Source organism: Rhinatrema bivittatum, chromosome 15 (genome assembly GCF_901001135.1).
Source record: "Rhinatrema bivittatum chromosome 15, aRhiBiv1.1, whole genome shotgun sequence".
Classification (NCBI taxonomy): Eukaryota; Metazoa; Chordata; class Amphibia; order Gymnophiona; family Rhinatrematidae; genus Rhinatrema; species Rhinatrema bivittatum.
The window spans coordinates 14,528,618-14,548,219 of NC_042629.1; the positions used below are offsets into that span (position 1 = coordinate 14,528,618).

A 19,602-nucleotide genomic window follows, 5' to 3' on the forward strand; every position below is an offset into this window, starting at 1 on the left:
CGGTTAGTGCAGCAGGCTATAGGTCAGGGAAGCCAGAGTTCAGATCCCACTGCTCCTCCTTGTGACATTGGGCAAGTTACTCTACCCTCCATTGCCTCAGATACAAACTTCAATTGTGAGCCTTCTGGGGACAGTACCTGAGTGTAATCTGCTTTGAAGTGTCAAATAAATAAATGCCTACATCTTTGCTCATACAGAGAGTGGGTGGCCTATTGATTAGAATAATGGGCTGGAAAGTGGAAGACCTGCTTTCAAATCCTGCATGTACTATTGCAACCACGGGTAAGTCATCATATTTTCTGTCTGAGGCAGGGACTCATTATATCTGTATGGAATTTATTGTTATACAAATGCTGGTTTAATAACATTCATAAAAGAGTCCTTGCTGATAGCATAAGTTACCCATAGACCAGACTCAGACATTAAAGAATATGCCTGTGTTTGACAGAGAAGATATTTATTACATCACTGGAATCAAGTGTCTCATTTAAAAGCAAATAAAACACATCAATCTAAGAAACTGAGAAGCAGTAAACCAGCAGTCAGTCTTAAATGAACATCACTTCATGGAAGAGGCTGTAAAAACATTTCAGATCCCGCAGTGCTTTGTGTTGTAGTGAATTCCATGATCCAATGCCGACCTTTTCAATGATCTGTAATCTGACTGGCTGGTCCTTTCCATACTCCTACAAGAACATTGAAATTTAATATTTTATGGATTTTTATTTATTGTGTTTTTATTTTTTATTATAGCTTTTTATAATTTTAAGAAATTTTAAAATTTTTTTATTTATATTTTTGTACACCGTTTTGACTAAACTTTGATTGTAAAGGTGGTATAGAAACATTTTTAAATAAATAAATAAAATAAAGAACAAAAGAGGGAGAATCACAGGGCCTTCTGAGATGAAATCTGTTCAAAACGTCAGTACAAGTCAATACAGAACCACAGACAAGACTGGGCATTTACCTTCAAAAAACTCATTTTTGCCAGATGTACCAAAGTGATTTTTTTCCATTTTGTATGTTGGGGAATAAAAGCTTTGCACATCTAGCTCTTAGCAACCAAAGATTGTAATGTGAGCTAAAAATGGGCCTATATAAATCCATTCCTACAGAAAGGAATCATTACAACAAAGTGGATGCACACATATTTTTACAGTGCAATAGTCTTAAATATTGACAGCAAAGCCTCATGCATTGCTCAGTGGTCCCTGATCAGCCTTGTAGCATGTAACATGGATAAGTAACTGTTTGCCTGCAGTACCTATGGTGTGCGGTCCCCAGCACAACCTCAGTACTTTCCCCTGGTCCCCCCACTATTGGGAGCCACCCACAAATTGCCCACCACTGACCCGGGACTGCCCTAATTGTTCCACAGATGTTTGTGGCATTTTAGCAGTTTGCATGGGAATCTATTTACCTTTTGGAATCCTGCCAGGTACTTGTGACCTGGATTGGCCACTGTTGGACCCTCCATCTGACCCAGTACGGCATGCTCTTAAATAGCAACAACGGCTTTTAGGTACCTAATGTGATGTACGACATAGCAAAATTTAATGCTAGCAGTGGAAGAAGAACTCAATGTGAGCAATCAAGGAGAGACAGCAAAAACGTTCTTACAGGCGACTACTCATCACTGTTTTGACTTTTTGCATGGGCAGGAAAGACAGGAGTTTGTTCTAAATTCCCTCTGTGTGCCCCGAGCTTTGCTTCTGCAGTCAGGAGCACAGCGAGTATCCAACACCGTGTCTTCCTGCCCTTGCTGTTCAGTTTTACTTTCTGATGGCTTCTTTCACTGTTTTAATCGGCATGGAAATGGTTGAATCTGATCTGATTCATTTTTATGGATGTAATCAGAACCTACATAACCTTAAAAAAATTGAAAAATGTATTTGACTTGCATGTACAAAGGTCTCTCTTTATTAAAGCCACAATAGGTTAGAGGCTAGCAAATTGATATAAAGATAATGTATGTGTGCTCACTGTCTACCTATAAATATATAAAACAAGCTATGCTTTAAGGGTTTCCAGGTTACTCCTCTGCTACCATGAATGCCTTCCTATCCATTAGGGCTGTGCAAGGGCTTCCTTTTTTTGTTGGTTTTGCCGCTTAGTGTGCTGATTAACCTCACATGCAAAATGTTTTGAAAGCCATCCCCCTTCAGGCCTCCTCTCCATGCCTCCTCCTCCCCCTCCTAGCTTACCTGATCCTGGGGTCGAAATGCGTCAGGAGCATGCCCCAGTTACTCCTTTCTTACTAGTGCCACATGTCAACATTTTGTGGCACAGGTTTATGCAGGGCAAGGCAGGCAGGATACAGAAGCATGGAAACAGAAATAACAGCAGAAAAGGACCAAATGATCCACCCAGTGTGCCCAGCAAGCATCTCGTACAGGTTACCCCCATGCTTATCAGTTTCCCAGCGTAGGTTGCTGCCTGAATCTAATTCTCCTTTATGTTTCCTATGTTACATCCCTACTGTTCAGAGGGCCAGAAGGTTGGGAACTCTGAACTCAAACGTACAAGAATTAGTTTGGAATAAAGGATTCATTTTGCTCTAACTGTTGATAGTAAAACCTCCTCCCCCAGCCTACCAGTCAGGCTAAAAAGCCCAATAAAACCATTTGGTCCCTTTTTTCAGCTGATCCTTCCGTTCCCTACATGTAAAATGTTCAACTTTAAATCAATTAGCACAATAGAGGTGGAGGGGACGAGCGGTACACTCAGTGGAAAATGTCCAAATGATTTCCACCAAAACAATATTAAACAGTACTTAGCTTGCAAAGTTTAAGCCCCCTGAAGTAGATATCCTTCCAAACATGAATTCATGTTGGGGTTTGCTTGTCAAGTGACTTAAAAGCTAAGTACTGTTTAATATTGATTTGCTCACTTATGATTCATTATCGATGCTGACTACGGGACATTTTTTGACACTGACACTGATACAAAACTAGCCTGATCATTTTTAAGAGATTTTGGTTGTTTTCAATAAATAAATTAAAGTGGACTCACGCTTATGTTCAGCTCTTCTGTTATGAGCTGTTTTAGTGTCAGTCATACACACTTATAAAAATTTGAAAATATTTGTTCATGAAAATTTGATATTGTTTGGGACATTATAAAGGTTACTGGATTCTGGTTTGTTTGGGCTCATTTGGGTGATTTGTGTAGCGCTAACACATCAGGATCCACAAATAAAAAGAGGATTCAGACAATTAGGATTCAGTCAATTAGGCTAAAAGATGTGGTAGACCTGATTGACAAACTTAAGAGTAGTAAATCACCTGGACCAGATGGAATACACCCCAGAGTTCTGAAGGAACTAAAAAATGAAATTTCAGACCTATTAGTAAAAATTTGTAACCTATCATTAAAATTATCCATTGTACCTGAAGACTGGAGGATAGCTAATGTAACCCCCATATTTAAAAAGGACTCCAGGGGCAATCTGGGAAACTACAGACCGGTTAGCCTGACTTCAGTGCCAGGAAAAATAGTGGAAAGTGTTCTAAACATCAAAATTACAGAACATATAGAAAGACATGGTTTAATGGAACAAAGTCAGCATGGCTTTACCCAAGGCAAGTCTTGCCTCACAAATCTGCTTCACCTTTTTGAAGGAGTTCATAAACATGTGGATAAAGGTGAACCCGGTAGATGTAGTGTACTTGGATTTTCAGAAGGCATTTGACAAAGTTCCTCATGAGAGGCTTATAGGAAAAATAAAAAGTCATGGGATAGGTGGCGATGTCCTTTCGTGGATTACAAACTGGCTAAAAGACAGGAAACAGAGAGTAGGATTAAATGGACAATTTTCTCAGTGGAAGGGAGTGGGCAGTGGAGTGTCTCAGGGATCTGTATTGGGACCCTTACTTTTCAATATATTTATAAATGGTCTGGAAAGAAATATGACAAGTGAGGAATTCAAATTTGCAGATGATACAAAATTGTTCAGAGTAGTTAAATCACAAGCAGATTGTGATAAATTGCAGGAAGACCTTGTGAGGCTGGAAAATTGGGCATCAAAATGGCAGATGAAATTTAATGTGGACAAGTGCAAGGTGATGCATATAGGGAAAAATAACCCATGCTATAATTACACAATGTTAGGTTCCATATTAGGAGCTACCACCCAAGAAAGAGATCTAGCATCATAGTGGATAACACATTGAAATCATCGGTTCAGTGTGCTGCAGCAGTCAAAAAAGCAAACAGAATGTTGGGAATTATTAGAAAGGGAATGGTGAATAAAACAGAAAATGTCATAATGCCTCTGTATCGCTCCATGGTGAGACCGCACCTTGAATACCGTGTACAATTCTGGTCGCCGCATCTCAAAAAAGATATAATTGCGATGGAGAAGGTACAGAGAAGGGCTACCAAAATGATAAGGGGAATGGAACAGCTCCCCTATGAGGAAAGACTAAAGAGGTTAGGACTTTTCAGCTTGGAGAAGAGATGGCTGAGGGGGGATATGATAGAGGTGTTTAAAATCATGAGAGGTCTAGAACGGGTAGATGTGAATCGATTTTTTACTCTTTCGGATAGTAGAAAGACTCAGGGGCACTCCATGAAGTTAGCATGTGGCACATTTAAAAGTAATTGGAGAAAGTTCTTTTTTACTCAACGCACAATTAAACTCTGGAATTTGTTGCCAGAGGATGTGGTTAGTGCTGTTAGTATAGCTGTGTTTAAAAAAGGATTGGATAAGTTCTTGGAGGAGAAGTCCATTACCTGCTATTAAGTTCACTTACAGAATAGCCACTGCCATTAGCAATGGTAACATGGAATAGACTTAGTTTTTGGGTACTTGCCAGGTTCTTATGGCCTGGATTGGCCACTGTTGGAAACAGGATGCTGGGCTTGATGGACCCTTGGTCTGACCCAGTATGGTATTTTCTTATGTTCTTATGTTCTTATCTTGGAGGAGAAGTCCATTACCTGCTATTAATTAAGTTGATTTAGTTTTTGGGTACTTGCCGGGTTCTTATGGCCTGGATTGGCCACTGTTGGAAACAGGATGCTGGGCTTGATGGACCCTTGGTCTGACCTAGTATGGCATGTTCTTATGTTCTTATTGCCAAGCTATTCCATTTCTATTGTAGCCCAGTATCGAGAAGAGCTGATTTTGGTCCCCTGACACGGAGCATGGATTGTCATTCCGGCTGCATCGGGAGGGACAGAAGCCCAAACCAATCAATGGCAGCATGAAGGAAATGTCCAAAGAAGCAGATCGGAAATTGATCCAATGTTGTAGTAGCAATCAAAGAAAAAAGAGGATCAATAAACACCAGGAGTTCTTTATTGAGCACAGAACATAAAAAGCCTGACTCAGGCCGAGTTTCGCTCGTTGAGCTGCTTCAGGGGCTATTCATTCTATTGCTGATAATTTGTCTCCATACATCTGGTGAACTTTTTCAATGTGCGCCACAACTATTTCAACACTTCACATCGGCTGATGGCTCAGGAACCGCCACGCCGACCATATCATCAGCTTACAATCGTTCAGCGTTTTCACCGTAAGGAGTATTCAGGCCCTTCTACCCTTATCCGGGGAGCTTTCTATGATTAAAGCTGTGCTCCTCAGTCACAGCACAAGCCCTTCAATGAAAATGTCTTCTTAAAGGTGCCACAGTATCTTTAATTGGATGAACACATGAATTATCCCAAGATGGGTGCTGGAGGGAAATTAATGGAGATCCCAGGAGGATGTAATACAGAGGAAGAAGACAAAAACATGAATATGCTGCGTAGGGAAAACCTTACCAGTGGTCATGGATAGAATAAGTGAGCAGGCTGAATGGGTCAGATGGCCTTTTTCTGCCATCTGACCCATCTGACTTAATCTGAACTAAGTAGGCTGCGTTCTAATCTACTTAGTTCCTTTCATATTTAACCAACACCAATATGATTCATAGCATTCCTGAGAGGGGCATAGTGAAATTGTTAGAAAATTGTAGTCACATTAAATATCAGGACAAGTAAGGATCACAGTACATGTGACTGGGTGGTTTTTGATAACAAACTGCTGTGTGTATCAAGTGAAAAAATCTATAGTCTAGGGTTCAGTTGGCTTTGCATTGATTTACCACTGCTAATTTACGTATGTAGCACAGACATAGGAGTGCCTATCACTTCCAACTGTCTGAGGAGATGAAAGTCAGGCGACCCTAGAGAAAGGGAGATCACCATGTGCTCTGAATTTAAATTTTGGAATATGCACAGCTCAGAAAAGCCTGAAATATTATGTGCAGTTGGACACAAGGTAAGATGGACTCAGATTTGTTCAGCTGCAGTATGATGAGATAGCTTGATCCAGACAGGTGAGTCAAACTGTGCAGTGAATTAATGGTAGAGACCGAAAAAAGATGTGAGACATCGTCTGACCCACCCTATGCAGCACGGCACAGTCTGCTGATCTTATGAAGGCAATTACAAGGACATTTATTTTGCTGATGAACAGAGCGGAGCGGATAGCATACGTGTAAAGTCCCTGACCGTGTGGCATAGTGAAGAGAGAATGAAAAGCAGGCAGCTTGTCTATGGAAAACATTACAAAACATTCTGCCCAGCAAATACTGCAATCTTGTGTCAAAGGATTTCATTAGCTTTTTTTTTTTTTTTTTAAATATATATTGAGTTTTCTTGAATAGCGTTTCTTTTTGTTTCACTTTTTGAAAAACAGATAGTTATTGACCCTGTTTTTCTGCGGGGATTTCATTGGATCCTGGAGCCAATATTGTCACAGGTGCTGTGTGCCCTTTTCTGTCCCTCCTCTCATGTGTAACCTTGATAAACTGTGCTTTCCTTTTTCCATCTGTTCCTGCCCAACCCTAACCTCTTTCTTAATGAAGTACTTTCATTCCAGCAGCAGCTGTAATATTGCCTGTCTTGCTTGAAGGAATAACCATAGTGAAAGCCTGCAGATCATTTGATAAAGGGACATAGCTGGGCATAATGCAATGTGTGATTACATGTTGCTTATACTGTATAACAATCTGGCAAAGCAAATGGGATGGTCCAATTTTTCTCTATCTCCATAAGTCCCATCAATATACCCAAACGTTACATATTTCTACTGCACAAATCCACCAGCAGGACTTCCTATCTGTTTTGCATTTTTGAATTCTTGGTATTCTGCCTTCAGTAAGATAAATATGCAAGTCTGAGTTACCAGCTATTGTAACTTTTTTCTTAAACTTTATTCTTAGCAAACTGTGATACTTTTTATTAGACAAATATAATATTTGCCCAGAATTGTTGCTCTGTTTATTTATCTAATTAATACATTTCTACACCGCCTACCATTAATGAACTATTGAAGGAGTTTACAAAATTATGTCCGTAATCATATCTTAGACAAAACAGGACAAACAAAATAAAACTTAAATCTGATGTTTTATGACTTCTATCCATTGATTGTATTTTGAGATGTGTATGTTGTCATATGGAACTTGCTTAAAGGTGAATTTTAAAAGCCCGGTGTGCACCAAAACCAGGAGATCCATGCACACGTTGGGCTGCTGTGCACCAAGTGGATTTTAAAAGCCGCCTCTATATGCGCGTATCTCCCACTGCGTACACAGATGAAAAGTTCCAAAAAAGGGGTGTGGGGGTGGTCTGGGTGGAGCATGGGTGTCCCTAAATTCCAGCTTGAAATTAGCATGTAAATACTTACGTGCACAAGCATGTGCCGAGGTCCCCCTGCCATGTAACTTTACTTCTGCTGTGCAGAATGTTCAGATTGTAAAACAAAAAAATCTAAACAGATGAGCAAGGTTTTAAGAGTCAGGGGCTAACAGGGTTGAAGGAGGCTATTAAACTAGGTTAGAAGTCCTAGCTTTTAACTGGGAGAAATGGGAATGAACTGTGAAAATGGATAATGGCGTCAGTGCGCCTGGCTTTTAAAATCCCCCCACTTACGCGGCAGACGTGGCATTTGCGCACATAGACACGCACCCACTTAAAATTGCGTGCGCATGTGCACGTGAACAGGCTATGTTATAACATGCGTGCATCCCCCAGCGTGGCTGATGAATGCGTGCACATGTGCACCTGTTTAAAATTTACTGTCCCTGGTATTAAGTGATTAACAAATTTTAATAAAGACAATCAATCAAAACAAATTAAAAACAATCTTCTATAACAAATACAGAAAAACAATAAATAAATTAAACAAAACAAGACATTAAATACCTGCTTCAAAGACTGGAGGTTTGAGGTTTCAAAGGATTCCTTCCTTTGACATCTGAAAAAGGAGCCTGTGTGGTTTGGAAGTCTCAAGTGCCAGAACATTTTTTTTAGTCCAATTAAAGGCGTCACAACCTATAAAGAAACTGTTTTCTTCTCCAGTGTCAGGACAGCTTGCAGATGTCTGCACTCTGATGGGAATAGGTCATCATGTAGTTAATGGTTTGAGAGATTGCATCCAAAACCATCTTTTCATGCATTTTTATTCTTTTTATCCAGCAGTTTACTTCTGATCTTTTTGGTTTCCAGATCATTAGGTATCATTAGGTATGTATTGGACTATACTGCCATGTGCAGCTATTTGGAGATATTCCTCATATTTCTAGCATGTCCTGCCGCTTCATCCCCCAGCCCAGGGTTTACATCAACATCCCCCCTGGTCAGGCTGTGGCTCCTTCTGGAATCTTGACCACTGGGCATCGACTCTGCAACACCCCCAATGCCAGCTAGCCCTGGAAGCAGGAAAAGAGCTCGGGACTTACATGCACTTGGCAGCACTGGCACAGAACCCTTTTCATTTTTTAATTCACACACATTTTCTCTTGTCCAGTGTCATTTTTTTTCCATGCTGGGTTTGTGATCTTATAGTTATAATATTACATTCATCAGAGTTAAATTAAACTCCCTCTGCATGCTCTATGGGCATTTAAACAGTGCACTGGAAGTGGGAAGGCATTCAATCAGTGTCAGGAGAGACAAAGGTTCTTTATTTTCATTTACAGGTGGAATTATTGTATTATCAGGTCAAGGACTGGAAAGCAAATGTCACCTAAGCGAACAAGAATGCATTGCAATGACTCCTTTCAGTCGCTTCTCATGATGCAGTGGCTCACGCAGTAGAAGCATCCACTACCGATTAAAGCTTTTTAGAATATTGGACCAATAAGGAATTTTTCAAGTGCCAAACTTTTCAATGTTAGGACCATTGCAAAATTCCTCCTTGGCTGACAATGCATTATGTTATTGTAAAGGCAAGTGAAACAATTAAGGCTGGATATCTATTTGCTACTATCTTATGATAATGGCAACAACAAAAAGAATTATTGTTAACTAGGGATGTGAATTGTTTTTTGACGATTTAAAATATCGTCCGATATATTTTAAATCGTCAAAAATCGTTAGGGCCACGATACAATACCAATTCCCCCGATTTATCGTTAAAAAATCGTAAATCGGGGGAAGGGGGAGGGCAGGAAAACCGGCACACTAAAACCCCCTAAAAACTGCAGGAGGTCGTTCAGCGGGGGTTCCGGACCGCCGCTGAATGACCTCCTTCAGTCGATCTCCTGCCGGCGCCATTTTCCGTACGGAAAACGATTTGCGGCAAGAAATCGCTTCCTGAACCCCGCTGGACTCCCAGAAACTTTTGGCCAGCTTGGGGGGGCCTCCTGACCCCCACAAGACTTGCCAAAAGTCCAGCGGGGGTCCGGAACGACCTCCTGCATCGAATCGTTTTTGTCTATGGCCGCCGCCATTTTGCGGCGGCCATTTTGCAAAATGGCGCCGGCTGAAGACAACAGGATTCAATTGAGGGGGCCGTTCCGGACCGCCGCCGTTCTGGACCACCGCTGGATCCCCAGGTAATTTAAAGCATTTGGGAGGGGGGGTTCGGGAGGGTGGGGGATTTAATTTAAAGGGTCGGGGGTGGGTTTTAGGGGGTCGGCTCACGATTTTAACGATTTTCACGATAGTTTACACACCCAAACGGCAACAATACGATTCCCTCCCCCTCCCAGCCGAAATCGATCGTTAAGACGATTGAGGACACGATTCACATCTCTATTGTTAACTGTATCTTATGCACCACATCATGGGAAGATACATATCAGTACTTCATTAGTATAACAAGTTTTAATCATACTCATTGATATCAATATTTTACAGTACTGCAGTTGCTCCTACCTAATGCTGATATTTGTTGCACATAGGGCCTGACTGACTAAAGGTTTTTCTCCCAATCTCTGTCTATGGAGAGAAAGTTTAGCAAATTAGGCATCTAAGGCATAAGTACAATGTACAAGTGACTCCATTGCTGGAAATTAGTTACTGACAATATCATTATTCAGTATCACCTATTCAGTACCCAGATATAATCATTTGTGAAGTGCCACTGGTCTCATCTCCACAGGGAACTTCTGATGTGTTCTCCTATCCAAAGCTGGTAATGAAGTAGTGAAACCCCGAGATTAATGGCCATAGAAGAATCCTAATAAGTGTTACTATTACCCTGTCGCAGCTGGAGGCATGAAGGCAGAGCCAGAAAGGTATTTCTGCAAATACCTCAGATATCTAACAATATTCCTTCTTCAGAGCATTTTGTGTCCACAGAATCCTCTTAAAATGCCTGTAATTGGATGGTGGTCCAGAGCATTCTCACCTAAGTGTGTTGTTGAGAAAGACAACCTGTTCCTGCAAGATAATATTAATAGAAGATGCACCTATTGTTGCAGTCCCGTGCCGTGCCCCGGTCCCTCCACCTACCTCAGGGATGGTCCAGGCCGCTGCGATGTCTCTTTGCCCTGTATGGGCCTGCATGGCTCCTGCCACGGCGCTCCCTCCTCGAAGGAGACACTGCCGATGCTCCATGGCTGGCCACGCCCCCTAGGCACGCATGCACGCAGGGGCTCAACATTTAAAGGGGCGAACACGGGAAAGTAAAGCACTGCCCTGAGGTGATGTCAGACGCTCCCAGGGTATTTAAACCCTGCAACTGGCTCCACTCCTTGCCTTGCAACGAGGTTCGCTCTTCCTAGAGTTGCTAGTTGCTGTTCCTGGCTTCTGACTGGCTTTCGTCCACTGGCTTCTGACTTCAGCCTTTGTCCTCTGGTTCCTGACTTCAGCTTTCGTCCAGGAGGTCTCGCCTAAGTCCAAGCAGCTTGGGTCCTCACGAGCTAATCTCGGGGGGACCGCGGGCTTCCAGTGGTGAAGATCCAGTTGGCCTCCTGGCTCCAGCTCTACTCTCCTCTATCCTCTGGAACTCCTCCTCCAACACCTACCCATAGGAGGCCGCTCGTAAGTCCAAGCAGCCCGGGTCTTCACAGGCTCCTCCTGGGGGGACCTCGGGTCTCCAGTGGTGAAGATCCTCCTGGTCTCCTGCCTGTGCCGCCACCCGGCTTTGACATTCACTGAGGGCCTTCCCACAGTGCGTCATCATCTGTCCTAGTCGGCTCAAGGGTCCACGAATCCAAGAGTTTGCAAAGCCATGGACCCGGCGGACAAGGCAGACTTAAAGGCCATCCCCAGAATTGCCGAGCATCTACAGCAACGGCAAATCTGCCTTGATGCCCTGATGGCGACAGAAGAGAGACTGGCCAATCGTATGGATGGAGCACCTGCACTCGTACCTCCTGCGCTAGTTGCCACGGTCGATCCCGGACCGTCAACACCCACACAAATGCTGGGACCTTCACGGTACTCGAGGGAGGCGAATATGTGCCGCGGATTCCTCAACCAGTGCTACATCCGTTTCAATCTGCTGCCGTCCCAGTTTTTGACAGATCTGATAAAAACCAGTTACATTATCTCTTTGCTAGACGGGAAGCCCCTGGCCTGGGCCTCTCTGCTATGGGAGTGTAAAGACCCCATTCTGGGGAATCCGGAACAGTTTGTCTCGGCCTTCCGACATGTCTTTGACAAGCCTGCTCGCAGACCCACTGCCGCCGCCGAGTTACTCCAACTACGCCAAGGCACTCGGTCCCTTGCCAAGTATGCGGTGGAATTCCGTACCTTGGCCGCCGAGTTAGACTGGAGGGATGACAGCCTTCATTTAATTTATTGTTTTATGTTAATTTATAGTTTGTAATTTTGTTAACTTATTGTTCAATTACTTAATTCTGTCCTATCTTCCGACATCCATGTTTTTACCCTCCCTGTTTTAATGTAACTTCTCTTTTCCACTTATACGTTAATTGATTTTTCCCCTTGTTCTAATGTAAACCGGTACGATAAGACCTGGTCTTGAGTGTCGGTATAGTAAAAGAAGTTAAATAAAATAAATAAATAAATATTCTTAGAAGGCATGTCTTTGCGTCTCCAAGATGAGCTAGCTGCGAGGGACCTTCCGGATGACCTGAATAGCCTGATTGATCTGGCTGGGCGGGTTGACCGCCGAATCCAACGCCGCTTTCGTGAAGGGAAGTCCAGTCGTAGACCCAGTAACTCGCGGTCTACATTTCCCCAACTGGTACCCTCCTCCTCTGCCTCTCCCGGAGCCCAAGGGATTGAGCCCATGCAATTGGGACAAGGTCCGATCTCACAGGAGGAGAGAAGAAGTTGCCGCACTCAAGGCCTGTGCTTATATTGCGGCAACAAGGGGCACTTCCTAGCTCAATGTGGTGAGCGGCTGGGAAACGCCAGAACCTAGGGATCATTGGGGAGCTGACCCTAGGTAATACTAATACCACCTCATGCACCATACAGGTTACTCTCATCTACCCCGGGGGTATCTTTGATACGCTGGCTTTGGTCGACTCTGGAGCAGGAGGGAATTTCATTCTTGTGGATCTCGTCTGGCAGTTACAGCTTGAGGTCCAACCCCGACACCCTCCACTCCGAGTATCTTCGATCCACGGCACTCCTCTCCTGGGGAGCATCTCTACCTGTACCAAGCCATTGATTCTACGAACTGGTCTCCTACATACTGATGAGATCTCGTTTCTCATTTTGGAGAGATTCATTCACCCTATCATCCTGGGCTGGCTTCAGAAGCACTCCCCAGTTATCCACTGGGATACTCTTCAGATCACATCTTGGAGCTCGCCCTGTTTTGACTCTTGCCTGAGAGATGTGCCACTTCTGACCACATCCGTGGCACTCCTGCCGCAATATCTGAATTACTTGGATGTCTTCTTGAAGGAGAAGGCCAAACTCCTTCCAGAACATCGGCCCTTCAATTGTGCAATAAACTTGGTTCCCGGTACCATTCCTCCCAAGGGGCAGGTTTACCCCTTATCGCTGCCTGAGACTTGTGCCATGTCTTCTTACATCCAGGAGAATTTGGAATGGGGCTTCATTCAGCCTTCTCATTCCCCCACCGGGGCCGGATTCGTCTTTGTTGCAAATAAGGACGGGTCACTCTGACCCTGCATCAACTACTGTGGGCTCAACGCCATCACACGACATGACAGGTACCCTTTGCCTTTGATTCCCGAGCTCCTAGACCGCCTGCAATGAGCCAAGCTCTTCACCAAACTGGACCTCCAGGGCGCATAAACCTGGTAAGGATACGACCAGGTGACGAATGGAAGACCACGTTTAACATGAAATACGGGCATTATGTGTATTTGGTCATGCCCTTCGGCCTATGCAACGCCCCTGCGGTCTTTCACAACCTTATGAATGAGGTGTGAAGGGATATGTTGCACACCTCTGTTATAGTATATCTTGACAATGTACTAATTTACTCTAAGGACCTGGCTACACACCATATACACATTCGACGAGTCCTGCAGAAGCTTCGAGACAATTGTTTCTTCACCAAGCTAGAGAAGTGTCAGTTCGAAAAAGAATCTCTGCCCTTCCTTGGATATATCATCTCCTCCACGGGCTTCCACATGGATCCAGAGAAGGTAATGGCCATCAGGGATTGGCCTCAGCCGGTGGGGGTCAAGGCACTGCAATGCTTCCTTGGCTTCGCCAACATTTATTGCCAGTTCATACCCCATTACTCCCGGATGGTGGCTCCACTGATGGCCCTTACCAGGAAAGGTACGGAAGCTAAGAACTGGTCCTCTGCGGCGCTAAGTGCCTTCCAGGAGATGAAGAAAGCCTTTCTTCAAGAGGTCTGTCTCCACCATCCAGATCCTCAGCGTCAATTTATTGTTGAGGTAGACGCATCCGACCTCGCAGTGGGAGCTGTTCTGACCCAAATATCTACTAAAGGCAAATCTTTGCCATGTTCCTACTTCTCTCGGAAGTTCTCACCCGCTGAGAGGAATTACGGCATAGGGGACAAGGAGTTATTGGCCATTAAACTCGCGTTTGAGGAATGGCACCAGTGGCTGGAGGGGGCCCAACTTCCTGTGATTGTTTACATGGACCACAAGAACCTGAGTTCCTGTGCCGGGCCCAATGCCTTAATCCTCGACAGGCTCGATGGTCACTATTTTTTAGCAGATTCAACTTTGTCCTTCGATACAGACCAGCTTCTAAGAACATCCAGGCGGACGCCCTCTCTCGCACTGTGGAAACAGAGGATAACCCCAATCTGCCTCAATATATCCTCGATCTGGCCAAAGTTCTCCTTGCAGCATCAGAAGTAGTTCCTATAGGCAAGATGATGGTACCTTCTCGCCTGCGCATAAAATTCCTGTCATGGGCCCACGACTCACTGACCGCAGGTCATTCGGGAGTGACTCGAACCTTGGGTCTGTTGATCGAATACTATTGGTGGCCTCAGGTCGAGAGATGTTCGTACTTATGTCAGTTCCTGTCCCACCTGTGCTCGACAGAAGCCTGTCTGGCTGTCCCTGGGGACTCCTCCAACCTTTGCCCATTCCCACCGAGCCATGGACCTATTTGTCCACCGACTTCATAGTGGATTTACCTCCTTCTGAGGGGAAGACTGTGATATGGGTCAGGCTAAGAGAAAATTTGAAAATAAGTTGACCCTAGAGGCAAATACATAATAAAAACTTTAAAAAATATATCTGAAGCAGTAAGACTATGAGGGAGTTGGTTGGACCGTTAGATGATTGAGGGGTTAAAGGGGCACTGAGGAAAGATAAGGCCATTGCAGAAAGACTAAATTATTTTTTGCTTCAGTGTTTACTGAAGAGGATGTTGGGGAGATACCTTTTCCAGAGACAGTTTTCAAGGGTGATGTTTCAGATGAACTGAACCAAATTATGGTGAACCTGGAAGATGTAACAGGCCAGACTGACAAACTGAAGAGTAGGAAATTGCCTGGACCAGGGTTCTGAAACAACTCAAAAATTAAATTTCAGACCTATTAGTAAAAATTTGTAACCTATCATTAAAATCATCCATTGTACCTGAAGACTGAAGGGTGGCCAATGTAACTCCAATATTTAAAAAGGGATCCAGGGGTGATCCGGGAAAGTATAGACTGGTGAGCCTGACTTCAGTGCCAGGAAAAATCATGGAAACTGTTGTAAAGGATAAAATCACCGAACATTTAGATAGACCTGGTTTAATGGGACACAGCCAGCATGGATTTACCCAAGGGAAGTTGTACCTCACAAATCTTCTACATTTTTATGAAGAGTGAATAAACATGTGGACAGAGGTGAACCAGTAGATGTGGTGTATTTGGATTTTCAGAAGGCATTCGACAAAGTCCCTCATGAGAGGCTTCTAAGAAAACTAAAAAGTCATGGGATAGGAGGCGATGTCCTTTCGTGGATTACAAGCTGGTTAAAAGACAGGAAACAGGGCCGCAGCATTTCCTGGTTCGGGTGAGAGCCCAGCTGATTAAAAGTGTTCTAATCTTGCCTACCAATCCTGGGGCAGTACTGAGGACGCCGCGACGTGGAGGAGGAGCCGGGTAGGCTAATAAAATCAAGCCTACGCCGGCGGGACACTGCCGCAGCATTTCCTGGTTTGGGTGAGAGCCCAGCTGATTAAAAGTGTTCAAATCTTGCCTACCAATCCTGGGGCAGTACTGAGGACGCCGCGACGTGGAGGAGGAGCCGGGTAGGCTAATAAAATCAAGCCTACGCCGGCGGGACACTGCCGCAGCATTTCCTGGTTCGGGTGAGAGCCCAGCTGATTAAAAGTGTTCTAATCTTGCCTACCAATCCTGGGGCAGTACTGAGGACGCCGCGACGTGGAGGAGGAGCCGGGTAGGCTAATAAAATCAAGCCTACACCGGCGGGACACTGCCGCAGCATTTCCTGGTTCGGGTGAGAGCCCAGCTGATTAAAAGTGTTCTAATCTTGCCTACCAATCCTGGGGCAGTACTGAGGACGCCGCGACGTGGAGGAGGAGCCGGGTAGGCTAATAAAATCAAGCCTACGCCGGCGGGACACTGCCGCAGCATTTCCTGGTTCGGGTGAGAGCCCAGCTGATTAAAAGTGTTCTAATCTTGCCTACCAATCCTGGGGCAGTACTGAGGACGCCGCGACGTGGAGGAGGAGCCGGGTAGGCTAATAAAATCAAGCCTACGCCGGCGGGACACTGCCGCAGCATTTCCTGGTTCGGGTGAGAGCCCAGCTGATTAAAAGTGTTCTAATCTTGCCTACCAATCCTGGGGCAGTACTGAGGACGCCGCGACGTGGAGGAGGAGCCGGGTAGGCTAATAAAATCAAGCCTACGCCGGCGGGACACTGCCGCAGCATTTCCTGGTTCGGGTGAGAGCCCAGCTGATTAAAAGTGTTCTAATCTTGCCTACCAATCCTGGGGCAGTACTGAGGACGCCGCGACGTGGAGGAGGAGCCGGGTAGGCTAATAAAATCAAGCCTACGCCGGCGCGACTTTGCCCGGCTTAGCCCGGTTTGGAGCGGTTTGGAGCCATAAATTTTGTTCGTGATGCGGTCGGATTGAGAGCGAAGGGAACAAACAGTGAGTAAATTTGATGTTAACTTGGAAACATTGATAAGACTCTCTGTAATTTAGAATATTAATCCCTCATACAGCCATGCCTCATACCAAGAGGAAGGCGAGAATGAGAGAGACGTCCTCGGTAACAACGTCCGGTAATATGTTTCAGTCTACAATTACAGACTGTTTCCATAGTAATCCCACCCAAGCACCCGGAAGGGCCGCTAGTAGCCCAACTCAGGAGCAGGAGTTGGACAACGTGGCATTCGAGACATCTTTAACCCCGGGTGGCCCAGAGAAAAAACCGGTCCCTCCTACTGCAGAAACCGAAGTGGACTTAAATGTCTCTTACCAGGATTCCTCCTTTCAGGAAGGACCAGTGAATATAACTGAGATCTCAAGGGTTATGATTGATCATAACTCAAAGGAAATTAAGGACACTTCGTTGGGTAATGCAGAAGGGAAAGGAGGGCTATTACAACAGATAGGAGAAAGTGATGTCCAACTATGTTTTGACAGTAGTGAAAAGGTTTCTTTTATTGCACCAAAAAAGTTCTCGATGGAGGAATTAGGAACCATGATGATTAAAATGCAAATATCTATTAATAAATTAGCAAACACAGTACAGGATGCCCTGAAACAAAATAACCAAGTGCAAGATAAAGTAGACCAATTGGAGAAATGTGTTAATACAATGGATAAAAATGTGGGGGAAATTCAAAAGATTCAGGTAAATCTAATTAAATCAGAAGAAGATCATGAAAATAAAATTGAGATGTTAGAAAATCAGTTGAAAAAACATAACCTTAGATTATTGAACTTCCCAAAAAGTCATCTGATTACACCTTTGGATTTATTCCATAGTTACTTGAAAAATATCTTGAAATACTCAGAGGTAAACTTTCCTAAATTAAGTAAATTGTACTATTTACCACAAACAGAGGGAGGGGGCAATACAAATAATGGAGAAATCCTAGAGGAATTAAATTTAACTGAATTCCTGGAAAAATCCTTTGAGTCTAAAATTAGCTCTACGGCCATATTGTTAGTTCAATTTGTGTCACAAACAGATAGAGATGCAGTGTTAAAATTGCATTTTAAACATCAAAAATCCATTTTTTATGGGCAAGCTATAAGGATATTTCCGGACATCGCACGTTCCACCCAATTAAGACGGAAAAGGTTTATAGAAATGAGATCTGAAGTATTATCAAGGGGGGCACAATTCCAATTAAGATATCCTTGTAGGTGTTTAATAAAGCATTTGAATAATAGATTCATTTTCACAAATCCTGAACAACTGCGAACATACTTGCACACACACCCTAAGGAAGCTGTATAATAGGGGGAAAAAGAGATATATGGTAGGATAAATAACATCAAGTATATTTCTTAAGTTTTTTTTTTTTTTCCTTAAAAATGCTCCTGATTTTTGTGTTTGAAATCCCTTTGTTCTCATGATTTCATTACCTATTGATTTCTTTTAAAGAGATAATAAGGAAATTGTTCTTGGAATAATATACCTTGTATAATGATTATGTTATCATATATTTGTTTAAAAATGCGAAATTTCAATAAAAATAAAATTAAAAAAAAAAAGACAGGAAACAGAGAGTAGGATTAAATGGGCAATTTTCTCATTGGAAAAGGGTAAACAGTGGAGTGCCTCAGGGATCTGTACTTGGACCGGTGCTTTTCAATATATTTATCAATGATCTGGAAAGGGGTATGACAAGTGAGGTGATCAAATTTATGGATGACACAAAATTATGCAGAGTAGTTAAATCTCAAGCGGTTTGTGATAAATTGCAGGAGAACTGGAAAATTGGGTGTCCAAATGGCAGATGAAATTTAATGTGGACAAGTGCAAGTTGATGCGTATATGGAAAATTAATCCTTGCTGTGATTACACAATAATAGGTTCCACTTTAGGAGTTACCACCCAGGAAAGAGATCTACGCGTCATAGTGGATAATAATAATACACTGAATTTGTCGGCTCAGTGTGCTGTGGTGGTCAAAAAAGCAAACAGAATGTTAGGAATTATTAGGAAGTAAATGGCGAATAAAATGGTGGATGTCATAATGCCTCTGTATCGCTCTATGGTGAGACCGCACCTTGAATACTGTGTGCAGATCTGGTTGCCGCATCTCAAAAAACATATAGTTGCACTGGAGAAAGTACAGAGAAGGGCGACTAAAATGATAAAGTGGATGGAGCAGCTCCCCTATGAGGAGAGGCTAAAGAGGTTAGGCTGTTTAGCTTGGAGAAGAGATAGTTGAGGGGGGGATATGATAGAAGCTTAAAAAATCACGAGAAGACTTGAACGGGTAAATGTGAATCGGTTATTTACTCTTTTGGATAATACAAAGATTAGGGGGCACTCCATGAAGTTAGCAGGGAGCTCATTTAAAACAAATCTTAGAAAATTCTTTTTCACTCAATGCATAATTAAGCTCTGGAACTCATTGCCAGAGGATGTGATTATGGCAGTTAGTGTAACTGGGTTTAAAAAAAGGTTTGGATAAATCCTAGAGCAGAAGTCCATAAACTGCTATTAATCAGTGAGGATTAGTAGCTTGTGATCTATTCATTTAATGTTTGGGTACTTGCCAGGTACTTGTGACCTGGATTGGCCTCTGTTGGAAACAGGATGCTGGGCTTGATGGACCCTTCTTCTGACCCAGTATGGCATGTTCTTATGTTCTTATGTCCATCAGTGGCTATTGTCTCCCATGTAACCCAGCTCTTTTGTACCCATGAAGAACTGCATGAGCAGAGAGACAGCCTGATTTCTGATATGGTCAGCCAGCAAGCAATCTCGATGTAAGATTTGTGGCTAATTTACTG

The 19,602-nt window shown here is 43.5% G+C and overlaps 1 long non-coding RNA gene across 2 annotated transcripts in view; it reads right to left on the reverse strand.

Annotated features, from left to right (window-relative positions):
* Positions 1–446: 446 nt before the first annotated feature.
* The window catches only part of LOC115076885, a 36,957-nt gene continuing 17,801 nt past the window's right edge, over positions 447–19,602 (reverse strand). The window contains exons 2-4 of one of the 2 annotated variants that reach the window (XR_003852896.1): positions 8,200–8,384; positions 1,424–1,529; positions 447–686 (exon numbers count right to left, since the gene is read on the reverse strand). This is a non-coding gene — a long non-coding RNA (uncharacterized LOC115076885). The remainder of the gene's footprint in view (positions 687–1,423; positions 1,530–8,199; positions 8,385–19,602) is intronic. The other variant, XR_003852897.1, reaches the window with a different exon arrangement.